Source organism: Ambystoma mexicanum, chromosome 12 (assembly GCF_040938575.1).
Source record: "Ambystoma mexicanum isolate Mex_15411 chromosome 12, UKY_AmexF1_1, whole genome shotgun sequence".
Classification (NCBI taxonomy): Eukaryota; Metazoa; Chordata; class Amphibia; order Caudata; family Ambystomatidae; genus Ambystoma; species Ambystoma mexicanum.
The window spans coordinates 150,276,212-150,292,775 of record NC_090936.1 but is presented as its reverse complement, the minus strand read 5'-3'; positions in this window follow the sequence as shown (position 1 = coordinate 150,292,775).

Genomic DNA, 16,564 nt, shown 5'->3' with positions numbered 1-16,564 from the left:
TCTCTCTCCTTACATTACAAGAATGAAGTTTTCCTGGCAAAACGTAACTCCTACGACGAACGCATAGCCAAATCTAATTCTAGTATGAAGGAACTCCTTTCCATACTGAAAGAACTAGAGTCACCAATAGCCATACCCGATATTTGTACTAAGAATAAGTCCTGGTGCGCAGACATCCAACATGCACTAGCAAACAAAATTAGTATGCTCCAAAATAAAATCCAACAACAAAAAAGAAATGCTGAACCTACAGCACTCGGCCAAAATCCCTCCGCCTAGCGATCCACCAACGTCATACAACAATATATTTCACTTCACCAAGGTGTCTACCTTGGAAGTAGAAAAAATCATCCTTTCTCTTAAACCTTCCAATTGCAAAGGTGACATCTGCCCAGCAGAACTAATAAAAGATGCTGCTAGAGAACTATCTCCTTTCTTCGCCAAATTGATTAACGCCTCCTTTGCTTCAGGCACCATCCCAGCCAACCTAAAACAGTCTTGGGTGCTCCCTCTCCTCAAGAAACAGACTTTAGATCCTCTCATCCCCACCAACTACCGTCCTATCACCATGGTACCATTTTTACTCAAAATACTGGACAAAACCGCTTATAACTAAATTCAAAAACACCTAGAACTGCATAAAATCCTAGGAGAAAGACAATCCGGCTTCCGCCCATTACACGGAACGGAAACCGCCTTAATCGATTTAAAATCCCAAAATGACGAGCTGAGAGACAAGGGGAAGACAGTACTTCTGCTCCTACTTGATCCCTCAGCTGCATTTAATCTAGTAGACCACAAGGTCCTCTGTAGACACCTGGATTCTACCGCTCACTTCTCCTCTGAGGCGATCAGATGGATCGAGTCATTCCTGAGCGAGAGAACTATGAGAGTATTCTCTCCTTCGGCAGCCGCAGACCCCACCCCTATCCTGTGCGGTGTGCCTCAAGGCTCTTGTGTCTCTCCAACTCTATGCAACGTCTTCACCAAACCACTGTTTGAGTATCTGGACCACCTGGGTATCACCTACACTAATTATGCAGATGATACACAGATTCTCCTCCCGCTTTCTGGGGATCATAGTAAGGACACAGAGTTGGTGAATAGGGTATATCTTATCATACAGGCCTGGATGGCCACTCATGGCCTTTGCCTGAACGATGATAAGACTGAGTTGATAATTATGGGCACATATGCCAACATAAAAAAAACTAGGCCAGGAATTATCCTCATGCAACATCAATGGGAATATAATGAAAGTCTCCAAGGAAGTAAAAACCCTTGGTTTCTACCTTGATTCCACTTTGTCCTTTGACAAACAGGTAAAAACTCTGGCCTCCTCGACGGCCTATACTTGCAAGCTGATAAGAGCGGGCAAGCCATTCCTCTCCATAGACAGCTGTATGATCTTGGCCAGAGCCTTAATACTCTCCAGAATTGACTACTGTAATACCCTATACAGTGGTGCTCATAAAATCACTATCCGAAGGCTACAAACCTTTTCAAAATAACACCATGAGAGCAGCGTTAGGCATAAACAAAAGAACCCACATCTCCTCCATTAGACACCAAAATAGATGGCTGTTTACCAATAACAAAATACGGCTAAGGACGTTATCACTGACCGACAAAGCTTTAAACAACGCTGCCCTAGTTACCTTACAGATAAACTTCAGAGAAGAATCTTTCTTAGACCAACGAGAGCTGGCTATGCTAATTGCCTGACAATACCCAAACACAAGCTTTCCACAATTGGTGGTAATAGCTTCCCAGTGAAGGCTGCTAAAATATTGAACCTACTGCCTCAAGACCTGAGAGTAGACCAACCTTACCTACAATTCAGAAAAAATGCTATCAAACTTCTCATCTCCACTGACCGCTAGTTTCCTATCCTCAAGGCATTTGGCTCAGCATACTCCTACTCGCCCGAAACTCCCATTTGTACTTTCTGTCATTGCCTATAAGACAAAGTGCAATTTTATCTACTCTGAGACTGAGTACAATATTTAGCATAATATAGTGCAACTTGTATATTTGTATATTGTATATTTGTAACCATATAAGCCTAAACCTTTATATTGTATATTCTGTAACCATGTTATACTTGTATAGTGTATATTTGAAACCATGTTATAATTTTATACTGTACATCTTGTAACTATGTAAGCCTTGCATTTTCTTATTGTTGCGCCCTGTAACCTACGGGTCTGGTGTGCATAAAAAGTGAATAAACAAACAAACAAACCTACACCATGTAAATGATGTAACTGAAGCCAGCACCTAGTCTCTCCTGGCCTATCTGCCACCTCTGTTATTTCTGTCCCAGTCTCGACTCCTGCGGGTTCAGTACATGGTTCGGCAGAGGGCTGCAAATCCTCTCAGGTTCTTGCGGAGTTGGTGACCTTAAAAAAGCTTGTTCTGTTGATCCTTGAAAATGGGAGAAACCTAGGAGGCGGCACACAAGGGGAGTTTCACCTAAGCGTTGACTCTGATCACAAGTGCCTGAGTCGTGGCCCGGGAAAAACACTGAAAAAACCATGCAGTGCCCCCAAGATGGATGTGGGACCCAAAAATGGGTCTAAGGGTTTTACCAATAGTGTTACTAGCCCCTCGATTACAAATCATCATTACAACCCCATTGAACTGCATGGGGTGAGCAATAACGGGGAGCCTAACCAAAGAAGCTCTTGTATCCAGTGCAGGAGTATGGGTGGAGGGGGAGACTGAGGAAGCATGTTGCAGAGTAATTCCAGAATTGGGCATGCAAGGTTTAGCTAACCCTCAGGGTCTCAATCCACCAAGTGCCCAAAGCCAAGCTAGGAAGCATAAAGCTATGAGGGGGCTCTGTCGGTTGGGAGTAGTATATTTGCATAGGGTCCCCAAATGCTCTAGCGGCCAATTCGAAGACGGAGACTCTCATTAATAAGTTCACTCACTGGCTGAGATTAATTAGTTCGTGGGTGTACATCCCTAATTAGAGAAGATATCATAGGCTGTAAGAGACTATGCTTGAATAATGACAGCACATTTGATCTCATACGCACGGATGGCCTTCGACCTGCTGAGACTAGGCTTATGTCGCCATCCCCTCCTCAGCAACGTGATCTCAATCAGTGCATTTCCTCTCTATAAGAACGTCCACCTTTCTGGACCAATGTCATTCCCTCCCTAGAAGAATGCTCTGCTTGCTGGTCCAATGTCCGAAAGGGAATTGGGCCCCAGTTTTCTGTGCGCAGAGGTGCCAATATGGTCCCATTGGGGAAAAGAAGAATGGAGGCATCCACCACTAGTTACGGTAGCCTTCAGCACAGTTGAACCTATATGATGTTAACTCATTGCAGCCAGGGTTATTGCACTGGTTTTAGGATAGTCTCATGGTAACTGTGGTCTCATTTTTGGGGGGTCGTATCTGTATGATATTATTACTGCAAGTGTTTGTGTGGATATGTTATATGTATGTACTTTGATGGCTTCTGGCCGAATAAAGTTAAAGCCTCAAGTTAAGGAAATGCAAAAGGAAAATAGTGATCTCAAAGAAATGTCAGAGTGGCTTTTCAAAAGAAAAGTCAGAATGGCTTTAAATTACAACTCCCTTGCCCACGTTCAGCACCACAGGGTCTAGAGAGTTTCCTACAAAGTATAGGTGGATGGCACAGTTCTTTCAGTCTCGCACACTTTGGCTTACTGGTACAGTTCAACAGTTCGGGTGTGGGCTTCAAGCATCTGGTAGTTCATTCACTTCCTTAGGCTTCGTCCGCCTCCTCAAATATATATATACAGTTCCACTTTTAACCTTTACTGTACAGGCTTGTCTCTGCCGGGCTCGAGCCTATCTTTCTCCTTGTGGCGGTTCTCTTCCCAACGTTGCCTCAGGAGTCTTTTCACTGTCAAAGACTTTTGAAACTGAAGGAATTGTACATAGACCTCTGCATGACCACTTAAACTTCTCTTTAAGTTATTCTACAATCCACAATAGTCCTCTTCTTACAACACCAATGCCTCTTGCTACTTGTAGTTTCTTATTCTGTTCGGTTTGCCTTCTAGTCCTCTTTCATAGTTCTTATATTTTGCCCTCTTGGCATATTCAGCGTTCACAAACTTTGCTTGCTTTTCTGAGCTTAGGGTCCTTTAGGAACGTGCATATGTAATGAATGGGATCATACAGAATAACTCTGAGTCCAATTAAGTGAACCAACTCAGGAAGATCGCAAAGTACTGTTTTAGTGACAATTATCTAAAACAGGGAGTTTACAACGAACATCAATGGACGTAAAGTCAGTCTCTCAGCGATCTTTACACAAATCATAGCTTTTTTATCAAAAATACATCAGAGGCGACGTCATACTATGTGGCAATAATGAAAAACCAATCAAGGGTCTGAATTGGATTAAGGGGAACATTTAAGTATACTTTCTATAGGAACTAGGATTGTGATTGGCTGCCCACTATCAGGTAGACTACATATGCCTACCCCTAAAACATGTAATCTTCAGAAGATACACAGTTTCTCATTGGTCTTCAAACTATAAGGTACTTCGTTGTATGGACTAATACAAATGGTTGGCATGCATGTGCCGGTTCACTCAGCAGCACGCAAGCCCAGACCCAGGTCCAAGGAGATTGGGCATGCACTACCTCCCCACCAAATTAGCCCAGCATCTCTCATCGCCCAGGCCTTCTGCCACGAAGATTGTCTTTGAAAATGGCCTTGCAAAGGATCCTTGTCTTTTAGAATACACAGGAGTGAGAGCACTCACTATCGTGATCTGGAACTCCCAAGTTTGAATTCTATTTTCATCCTTGCCTCATGTGACAGGAGACCACGATTTGGTCCCTTTTGCAGGTTTTAAATGCTCTGACTGAATTAAACTTGGCACTCTTGGTGTTCCTTCTTTGCACCTTAACAAGGGATGATTCATCCTCTGCACGTTCACTCATTTCCAGAACCTTGGTTGTTTCAGTCTTGACTCCAGGCCAGACAGCCTCGTCTTTCAGCTCCACGATTCTGCTTATTCTTGCTGCGACACAGTTTTCCCTTCCCGCTTCATGGGTCCTGGCTTACTAAGTTCATGATACTGATGTCTAGCTTCTATATAATGGTGGCTTCGCCTGCGTTCTATTCACTACGGATAGCCAGCTTCTATGATGACTTAGTCTACCTTGTGTTTCAGCATCTGTACATTTATTGAACGGTTGATTTTCTGCAGCATTTGTGCACGTGTAATCTTTTTTGTATTTAAAGGTTCACTTGATTCTTTACTTCGTCATTAGTTTCTTTTAGGATCTATACATCCTCATATCTCAGGACATCGTACATAATTTTGTGACATCACCAGCTTCTTTTCTTTGCTCTCTCTCATATTCCTTCAGGGAGTTCCTCGCTTAGGTTGTCATGACTTCGGAGATACATTCAGTAGGGTTGTCTCAACAGGTTATCTTCTTTCGAACACTTGCTGCGGTATTGGCACAACGGCTGGTGTCAAACATGTCACTGTCTCATGTTTCCAACATATGGGAGGAAGTAGGGCAGAGTTTCCTGCAGAGGTATGCAGCTGCTCCGCTACATTTCATTCATTCAACTTCCTTTAGGGATTGCGATTGCTTTCTTGCCTTGGATTCCCAATTAACTCAGAACGTTTCACAGAGACTTTCGAATGTGCGATTTCACCTTCCAGAACCACTCGGTTACTTTGTATCCATTCCTTTTACAATTCAGCAATTGTCCTTTATCATCACAGTTTTTATCAGCATATGCGCAACCTTCAAATCTTGGGTTACAGTTACTTTTAACACAACCCAGACTTTTGTTGCCTTCAATAACTCACTAGTTGTGTTAATCAGCCTTCTTTCATCAACGCTCTCCGTACAGCACGCAAGGCCCCTTCTCTGCTCCTCCCCAAAGTTGTTGTTCACCCGAGAGGGTGGGGTTGCTTTCAAGTATCTTGAAGGTTTCTTTCTTTTGCTCAGCGGGTTTCAGTCTTGTAACACTTACGGCTTCCTGAAAGCGGGGGATTCTCGCCGGCCTTTCTCATGATCTTCTTAACTGCAGATCACCCCATTGGCCTTCCGACATCCATCGCCTGGTTCCGTTCAGCTCCGAAAGAGCTGTTCCTTTTCGTACCTAGCCTCGCTCTTCATGTGCCTGTGCACGCCACCTTTTATTTGGCTAAACAGGAGTGTTAACAAGTGGCAGGTGTATACAGTTAGGACTCTGCCCGGCCTCATTACAGGGACAGAGCAATTGTAAGGAAGTGGAGGTAATCTGCCGGACCTTATTCCTCATCTTCCTCGGCTCAGTAGTATTACCAATGTAACGTGGGGAGGAGTTATAGGAGCTGTAGTTTCCCATAAAGTAAGCAGGGATAGGGGTTAGATGGGTTGCGGAAATAGGGGAAACCATGCCTCACCATCAGGTGCTTCTCCCCCACTCCCCGAGGACCCCCTACCCAGGTGATCCTCCTTTGCTTGTCCATCCCCAGCCCAGGATCCAAAAGCGATGGCCTTTCCCTGCCCACCTGAATACGCGATCCCCGTGGACTAGGTTGCGAATCACCCTCTGGCTTTTCACAGGGAGGAAGGATAGGTCAGGGGCAACAAGTTTGTCTTGGAAACAAGACAACGCGGCTCAACACAGGTTTGAATCCCGATCCTGCGCTTAGAAACCACTTGCTGGTATTAAGGGCGTTATAAATGAACAATAAAATAAATAAATTCCCTCTTCCGGTTCCATCGTGCCCGTCAGCCCCTGTGCGTACTCAGGTCTTTCTAACTTGTTCTTTGACGTCGATTTTATAAAATCAATTTCTTCACTTAGTACCATGCATGGTTCTATGTGATATTTATGCATATTGACAAAGTATGTACAGGTTACATAGTGGATGGCCCTGATTCAACCCTAACCAAAATGCATAAAGGGAAGCCACACATTCCACCTTACCACGGTGGGTGCGTTCCGTAATATGAACGCCATATGGTTATGGTTCTGTTGTTTATCACCGGTTGCGCAATTGTGCTTATTCTGAATGGTTCTATGTGATTTTAATGACGAATTTTCTCTGCAGCAGGTTTTCTTAACCACAATTCTTTTGCCTATTTATTTGTTGCAAAATGCTGGGGAGACCCACTTGCCCCACCTCCCACCCTCTAACCGTCCCACATTGCCTCATCCAACACTCCCTTGCATTTCTGTGGCAAAAACTCTGAAAAATTGCAGTAAAAAAACAGCTGTGAAAATTAGACTCGCTACCACTCTGAATAGGCATTCTGCTGGATTGTGTCCATGAGCGGGCGGCTACCCCCATTGCAGTAATATTCCTAGAGCTCAGCTCTGATCTGCGCACACCATCTTTACTGGCCCCACTCTCAGCTCTATAGTCACATCCAAATTATACAATCTGCTCGGATTTTCTAATAGAAAATGAGATTTATAAGCTTTTAGTCACACTGAGTGCCTTCACAGCGCGACCAGGGCTTCCAGTTTATGGCGCAGTGTAGAACCCAGACACAACACAATGACTTCACTGCATCCGGAAACATGGGAGCAGCATTGGGAAACTACTTCCTGTGGCTGATCGGCCAAGAATGAGAACACTTGTTGGGCTACAACCCAGAGTTACGTCCATGCTGGGGGATCAGACGCAATAACCATTTATAGTAAAAGCTCCACACACGCTCCTACAAGATCAAAGGCCGAATTCACAGCAGTGTTTAATAACGGCAAAACCCCATTGGAAAGCGGTCTGTGAATGAGGCTCCAAGTCCCGTCCGTGTATGCCAGAGTATATGCAATGCCGCTCATTGCTGCCAGAGCATTGGCCCCCACGAGGCACAAGATCACACAAGTGGTCAGCAGGGTGCTACTACTGATCACTTTGCTGCAATCAGTGTTGGGGAGCACCAGGGGTAGGCTTTTAAGAACTAATGATCTTTCTTCAGATGCTGACTTTGGAATGTTGTGAGATTTTAAAAGTGGTAGGGAGAAACCCGATATCTTCTCCAAACCCCCGCACTACCCTACACCTACTTCCATTTTGTATACTCGCTTGTACATAGTCCTCTTAGACCATTGTCTCATCATAGTCTCTGTCTGCGTGCCCCATTTATAACGTTAGAAGCAAATTCTTCATTCACGATTGCCTACTCAGCGTTTGTTTCTCATATGCTTCTGGGTGAAACATCCTGGACCCTCAATACATAAATACACATGCCTTGTGTTCCCTTGTACTGCCAGCCTGTGAAAGCTACTTCAAAGATATCTAAAAGCAGACAGATACACTTGGTTTTCTGGTGGAATTTCCTATGTAGAAGGACCTTGGCCAGTTGCTCAGCCTCAATTCCCAGCAGAGAAACGCAGACGCTAATCGTAGGCTTCAGTGGTGCAGCCAACCGCTGAGCTTGGTGCTCACACGTTTACGCCAAGCCACTGCTTTCAGTGCCGGCCCCATTTCTTAGGCAGATGCAAGTAACCCCTGTACCGCTATGGGCGGTGCTGGTTGACTCTGCCACTGCCACTTGTAATCTGGCGGTAATTCTGCCGGACTAAGTGGCGGTAACGGAAATAGAGTTTGCCGGTATCCTGGTGGATTTTCCGCCAGTATATGTCTTTCTTAGGGAGTTTCATTTATATGACATGTAAATCACAGGGAAAAGAGAAAGTGACAGAAAAAGACAGTGGTTGAATGAAGAAAGAAAAGGCCAGAGAAAGGGAGAGAAAACAGGTGAATAGTATTAGAAAAAGATGGAAAGAAATATAAAATTGCAAACAAGGAACAGTACTGGCTGGGTAGAGACAGAAAAGGAGAGAAGACCATAAAGTTGGGGAAAGATGACATCAGGGATTTGGGGGAAGAGGCGACTGGCGCCCATCTATTATTATATGGAATACAACAACTCAACTGTATCCAAATGAACATTGCAAGTATTCTCAAATTTCCATGGCCTTAAAAATAATGTTCTCAGCCAGCAGCTCTTTCCTGACACTTCTGGCTGCTTGACCTTGTATATCACAACTGATCAGTAACTCACAGCTCGCTCATAATGAGAAGAACTAAAACAGTACCAACAGGGTTTTTAAGCCCCCACCCCTCCCCGAAATGATGTGTTAAGTAGACTTGACCTGGCTCACCCACAGGTCCGGCAGGCAGGACAGGACATAGACAATGAACGGTGCCTGGGGCTGCACTGAGAACAAAGGCTCTGCAACTACTAATGTTAGGCACTTCATGGTTGCCAACTGCGCTGGTATGCACAGGTATGTAGCCAATTGAAAGGGCGATGGGATGTTAGCACTTGCATGTCAGGGGAAGTGATTGGAAGAGCAGGATGTGACAGAAGACAGATCATTCTCACAGCCTGATTTCAGACGTGAAGGGGACAGTGTCCTGCTTAACATTAAAGCTAAAACAGAAGAGTCCCTACAGAATGTGTAAAGGAGTCCGATTGCCCCACATTATTATGCTTGCCCCTCCCCCCACATACTGTGAAGTTAATCTGTCTCCCAACATGTGAAGGGTTGGCCCCTCCCGAAATTGTAGCCTTGTTGCACCCCAGAACCAACATGTAGTTACTCTGCTGATGTACTGCAGTCAACCAATGTCCCACAATGCTCTGCTACTTCTGCCTGAAGCACTCACAACCTTCAGGGTTTATACTATAAAAGACAGGTATGTCTTTTGCCAAGATATAATCTAGCACTTCAAATAGAGGGGAGGTACTTGGATTCAGCGAAGAGGAGCCTAAAAGATATTAGCATTAATTAAAAGTACAGAGGATGAATTGACCACACCCGATAAACAACTTGAATGGACAATTAGACAGGAAATTAATCTGAAATTGCATGCCACAACATTATTTTGTATTTGTATTTATTTGGCTACAAATACAAAATAATGTTGCGGCATGCAATTTCAGATTAATTTACAGCGTGGATTAAGAGTTCCCTTATAACCTAGTTTGTGTAAAGAGAACCCCAATTTTGTTAAAAGATGGAGGCAAATACTAAATAAGTGCTCGTTGGACTTCATCTTGTTAACAATAGAAGAACTAGCACACAATTTAACGAAATCTAGAATAAGAAATTATCAGCATCAAGGCTAGCTTGAGCAAAACCCTTACGAAAGAAAAAATAGAGCGGACTTTGGAGGAGACAAATTTAAAACTAGCAAGATACAAACAAGAACTAGAGGTAAAAAAAAATCTGAAAGTTCCAAAGGGATACACAAGACTACAAATTGGACATAGTTTATACGTGGCAGGAGTACTACAATTAGAAGAACGCAAGACTCTTTAACGCACAATGTCCAAAACCAAACACCCCAAAATCCAGAGACTTCATCATCGGATGCATCAAGTACGGAATTAGAAATAGTTCCAGTTACTGAGAATGCAACAGAACCATCGGTAACAGAGGGGGGAGCGACGGAAATAGCATCCCTCGCGTTTTTTTAGAACTAAACCAATCCGGAGAGGACAAAAGAAAAAAAACCACAGAAAGAACACGAAAAAGTGCTGGTGGTCAACATTTCCTCCTATCCCTCGTCTAAAACTGAATTGAAGGTACTACAAAAGGGGTTATCCTTTGTACCCCAACACAGTAGCACCCTACTTAAGGAAAAGATTGACTCCTTCAAGTTAATGCGCAAATTAAAACTCAAAGTCTTTTTTGACTCCATAGAGGAGGATCCTCTGGAAACTTCAGAAGAACAAACAGGATTTATAGAAATGGCCCCAAAAGCACAATAACCAAAACATAATCTTTAAACCAGCAGGTAAGTGTGGGGCCCTTGTACTTCTGAACAAGGAAGGCTACCTAGCAGAAGTGGAGAGACAGCTGGGTGATAAAGAAACTTATCAGGAGATAACATTTGATACTACAGAAAAGGTTCAGGGACTGATTAAGGAGGTGTTGGATGAGGCGGGAAGCAATAACATCATAAAAGAAAAGACAAGGACATTTTTGGAGACAGCACATCCCATCATGGTGGTACTCTATATCTTACCCAAGGTACACAAAAGCCTTAGAAATCCCCCTGGTACACCTATCATAGCGGCTATGGGAAGTGTGCTAGAGCTATTGGCATTGGCCACATTTTTTGGATACGTTGATTCAGCCATTAATCCAAAACAGTCCCTCGTACATCAAGGACACCATGAACTTCCTGTCAAAACTGGCAGGCACCAAATTTGAAGTCGGGTGTGACATCCTATTTACAATGGATGTCACGTCACTTCACACTAACATTGCACACAAAGCTGGAATCAAGGCTATGGAATGGCTTTTATTACAAACAGGGCCATGTGGAAGTGACAAAGTATTCATTTTGAAACTACTGAAGTTAATATTGATGAATAACTTCTTCAAATTTAAGGATGAATACTATCTGCAAGTATCTGGTACCAGCGTGGGGCTGCTGCGGCCACCTGCTATGCTAACACGTTCATGCTTTACCTTGAGACGGAACATGTCCGTAACTCTGCAAGATGGCTGAAACATCTCACGATGTAAGTTAGATACATCAATGACATTTTTGGGATTTGGAACGGACCTGAGAGGGAACTGGAGGAATTCTTCCAGATGATGAATTTGATGAATCCATGCAGAACATTTATCACGGGGTATAGTAAGTCTCAAATTCATTTTTTGGACGTTGAAATTTACAGAACCTGTCATACACAACAAACCAGTCCCGCCACCATGCACCTTTTCAGATACACCAGCACACACGGTTACTGTCCCCGGGTTGCAGCCCACCTCCCGAGACATCTCCTTACCTAGGGTGCGAGGGAGTCGCCATCGTCAACGAGGGCGGGCAGTGCGGAAAGTCCGACCCGGTCTGTTGCCTCGTTTCCATTGGCAACTCCCATGGAGACTGCGTTCGGGTTGGAACACCCGATTGCGGTTACTTCCTGGTTCCGCGGTGCTCTCCCGATCACGTGCCCAGAGTTCCGCTCACGTGCTCGGGAGCCGGCGCACATAAAACCGGGAAGTTCGAGTTTACTCACCGCTTCACAGCTGTTTCACGACTCTGTTCGGCAATTGCAGCATTCACGTTACCTTGATACTTCGGATTTGGACCTTGGCTTATGAATCACGGACTGGCTTGCTTACTCCTCGGATCTTGTCGCTCGGATATTGGTACATTGGACACTCGGCTTTGCTTAACGGATTGTTTTCGGATTGCCCTTTCTTGACTCTACGATTTTCGGCCACTGGCGCTACGTGGTTAACTCAAGTGCCCATTAAGTTACCGTCAGGCTACAGGTACAACCGGCTACTACCATCTGGGACACGGCTGACACGGCTGTCCGGATCTACGGCGCTCCCTCGCACCAGATCCCCGACACCCCAGTATCATCCCTGTTGGGTTTAGGTAAGAGATTCTTACACACTTCTTCATATCACAGTACTGTGTTTGCCTGTGCTAACCTTACCTTCCATTTAACAGCCTCCGGGGTCCTGGGCGTCATCAGATCCGGCGAACCAACAAACCACCTGTGGCCTCAAAGCTCGCACAGGGAGTTTATTCACTCATCCCTGTGGGTGATTTGTGGACAGAGGTCCATTACTCTTCACTACGCGGCAAGTCACGACAGACTGTGAAGCCGTTGCGTCGTGGAGAGTATGGAACCTGAGGACCCCGTGGCTGCCTTGGTACAGGCACTCACATTGCTAAGAGCAGATATGGTTGCCGCTACTGCTACAATACACCAGAGGTTAGACTTGATTCAGAGCACACAACATCCCTTGCCCGCTGATGCTGAGTTCGGGGAGGCTGCTGCCGCAGCGCAACCCCCAACTGCTCAGCCGATTATACCCCAGCCTCCTCCTGCCCCTGCAGCACCTCAGGTTCCAATACTCATGCCCACGCCTTGGCTGCTCCAGAAAGGTTCCACGGTGACCCTAGAAAGTTTCGCACATTTGTAAACCAGTGTAAACTGCATTTCCTCTGTAGACCTCAGGCTTTTCCTGACGCCACCACTAAAGCGGCGTTCACCTTGTCCCACCTGGCCGGCACCGCGGCAGAATGGGCCAACCCTTTATTGGAGAACGACAACCCCGTCCTGTACGACTTTGAACTACTAGTCACAGAATTGTCCCGTGTGTTCGACACGCGTCACAAAGCCCAATCTCGGGACCTCGAGCTGTTAGATCTGACTCAAGGGAAGAGTTCTCTCCTTGAATACATTGCTCATTTTAATCAGCTAGCCGCTGAGACATCCTGGCCTGAACCAAAGAGGGCGGTCGTTTTCTATAGGGGGCTTAATAACACCATGAAGGATGCTATGGCTGTGGTTCCATCTTTGCCCACGACCCACACTGAGTTAGTGGACCTCGCATTACAAATCGACGCAAGACGTTCCGAACGTCGGTTTGAAACAGGAATCCCCATTGCCACTTCATCCTCCTCTTCCTCTGGTACAGGCATCGAACCCATGCAAATAGGTGGCATTCGCAGCCCCATCACGCAATCAGAAAGGGAACGCAGAAGAACTGACCATGCCTGTTTTTACTGTGGTCTAAATGGTCATTTTGTAAAATCATGTCCCAGACGCCCTAAGCTCAAGAATCCGGTTTTTCCGAATGCTCGACCCTAGATCCGGGGACTGGATCGAGCAATACTTCCATTTCCCCGGATAGGAACCCCGCTTTTGGCAGGATCAGGCCAGTGTTGGTACAGGCCACACTTAACCCTACACCCGACATGTCCCATGTCGTCTCGATTTACATCGATTCAGGCGCCACAGGCAACTATATCGATATAACTTTGGCCAGATCCTTAAACCTACCTCTGATCACCAAGCAACATCCTGAGCCAGTACAAGCAGTGGATGGTACAGCACTGATATCAGGCCCTATCAAGCAACAAACCGCCCCCATCACTCTCACTATACAAAACACGCATCAAGAAATCATCACATTCGACCTGATTACGATGCCACAGTTCGGAATCATCCTGGGTCTTCCTTGGTTACATCTACATAACCCCTTGATTGACTGGAAGTCAGGGCAGGTCCATTTTGAATCTGAGACGTGCCAGAATTTTTGTCTCACCGCACCTAACGATGCAGAATCACCCCCACGGGCCCTAGGGGGCATAGCGCAGCTCACACTGCACGAGGATATCCCTATGGCTCTCGAGCCTCATGTAGTGGGGGCTGTTGCCGTTGGTTTTCCTACTGATTACAGTGATTTCCATGAGGTATTTGACAAGGGTTCCTCGGAGGTGCTCCCACCACACCGATCCTATGATTGCCCCATTGACCTAATTCCTGATTCCGTGATTCCCTCGGGCCGCATCTACTCCTTATCTCCATCAGAAGAACAGGCATTAAAGGATTATATCCAGGTAGCATTGAAGGTCGGTCATATACGTCCCTCCACCTCTCCGGCTGCTAGCCCCATATTCTTTGTCCCGAAAAAGGAGGGCGATCTGCGTCCTTGTGTGGACTACCGCCGACTTAATTCCATCACCATCAAGAATCGATACCCAATACCATTGATCACCCCCTTACTAGACAGGTTAAGCCATGCTACCGTTTTCACAAAACTCGATCTCCGCGGGGCCTATAACCTGGTCAGAATCCGCTCCGGAGACGAGTGGAAGACGGCTTTCTGTACACGTTACGGATTGTTCGAATACGTGGTCATGCCCTTCGGGCTTTGTAATGCCCCTGCTACCTTCCAACGTTTCATGAACGAAGTATTTCATGATTTGTTGGACGTATGCGTGGCAGTATACCTTGACGACATCCTCATATACTCGCAGGATATAAAAGAACATATAGTGCACGTCCGCAAAGTACTGTCCCGCCTCCGCCAACACTCACTCTACGCCAAACCCGAGAAGTGCCAGTTTCACACTGAAAGCGTTGATTTCCTGGGATTCCACATTACACCTGGATGTTTGGCCATGAACCAGTCCAAGGTCCGTGCGGTTTTGGACTGGCCAAAACCCAGCAATCTCAAGTCCTTGCAATCATTCCTTGGGTTCTCGAATTTCTATAGGCGCTTCATCCAGGACTTCTCATCTCTGGTAGCTCCCCTTACCGCTCTAACCAGCCCCAAATCGCCTTTTGTCTGGTTGGAAGAACACCAGGCGGCTTTTGACGCCCTGAAGTCTGCATTCACTACTGCTCCTGTCCTGAAACATCCCGACCCAGAACTCCCATTTATTGTGGAGGCCGATGCGTCCTCTTTCGCTCTCGGGGCGGTCTTGTCCCAACGTTGCCCTCATTCAGGTCAGTTGCATCCGGTGGCATTTCACTCCCGGAAATTCTCTGTTACAGAAATACATTACACCGTCACGGAGAAAGAACTGCTCGCCATCAAAGATGCTTTCTTAGTCTGGCGGCATCATCTGTTGGGGGCAAGGCACACGGTCACGGTGTTCACCGACCACCGCAACCTCCAGGATCTGGCCTCGCTCAAATGTATTAACAGTCGGCAGGTGCGGTGGCATTTATTTTTCGCGGCTTTTGACTTCCTGATCAAACATCGTTCCGGTCTGTCCCACGGGAAGGCGGACGCATTATCTCGCTCTCCGGGTGGGGTATCCTTACCTGTGTTCCCAGAAAACCTGTTAAACCAACTTGTTATTTGCCTTTGCACCCCTCCTTTGTCTCTGTTAGACTCTATTCGCACATGGGTTTCGCTACATCCCGATCAGGTCACCGAGTGGGATCCGGTGTTTCATGAAGGGTTGCCCTATATCCAAAACAGGTTGTGGTTACCTTCGACCGACACTCGCAATCTTGCTCTGGAATGGTCCCACGATAGCGCCATCAATGGCCATCCGGGACAGAAACGCACGTTGGACATTCTCAGACGTTGGTGTTGGTGGCCCTCCATGAAACGCGACGTAGAAGGGTATGTTAACACCTGTTCTATATGTGCCCAGTGTAAGCACCGTAGGGGGCGTCCGGTGGGGCTCCTGCTTCCGTTACCTGTACCCCCCAGACCCTGGCACACGGTTTCCATGGATTTTGTAACTGACCTACCCCGGACAAAGGGATTCGACACCATATGGGTGGTGGTCGATTCATTTTCCAAAATGGCTCGCTTCATACCTTGTTCTGGCATCCCTTCTGCCCCAGCTTTGGCCGATCTCTTCTTTAAATCGGTCTTTTGTTTCTTTGGGTTGCCCACGATCATTGTTTCGGATAGGGGGCCCCAATTCACATCTCGGTTCTGGCGTGCTCTCACGGCTCTCCTGGGTATAGATTCTAGCTTTTCCTCCGCTTACCACCCGGAGACGGACGGCCAGACTGAGAGGGTGAACCAGGCCATGGAACAATATTTACGTTGTTTGATTTTGCAACACCAGCAGTCCTGGCTGGGCTTGCTGCATCTTGCTGAGTTTTCGTACAATAACTCCACACATTCCTCCACTGGCTCTTCTCCCTTTTATGTTTTGTATGGTCAGCACCCCCGCACCTTACCTATCCCGGACCTGGCACCCTCTGACAACCCAGCTGCTGTCGCCTGTGCCCGCGACTTGACGGCTGTTCAGGCTCGGACCCTTACTCATCTTCGGGAGGCCCGGGAATCCATGAAGGCCGCAGCGGA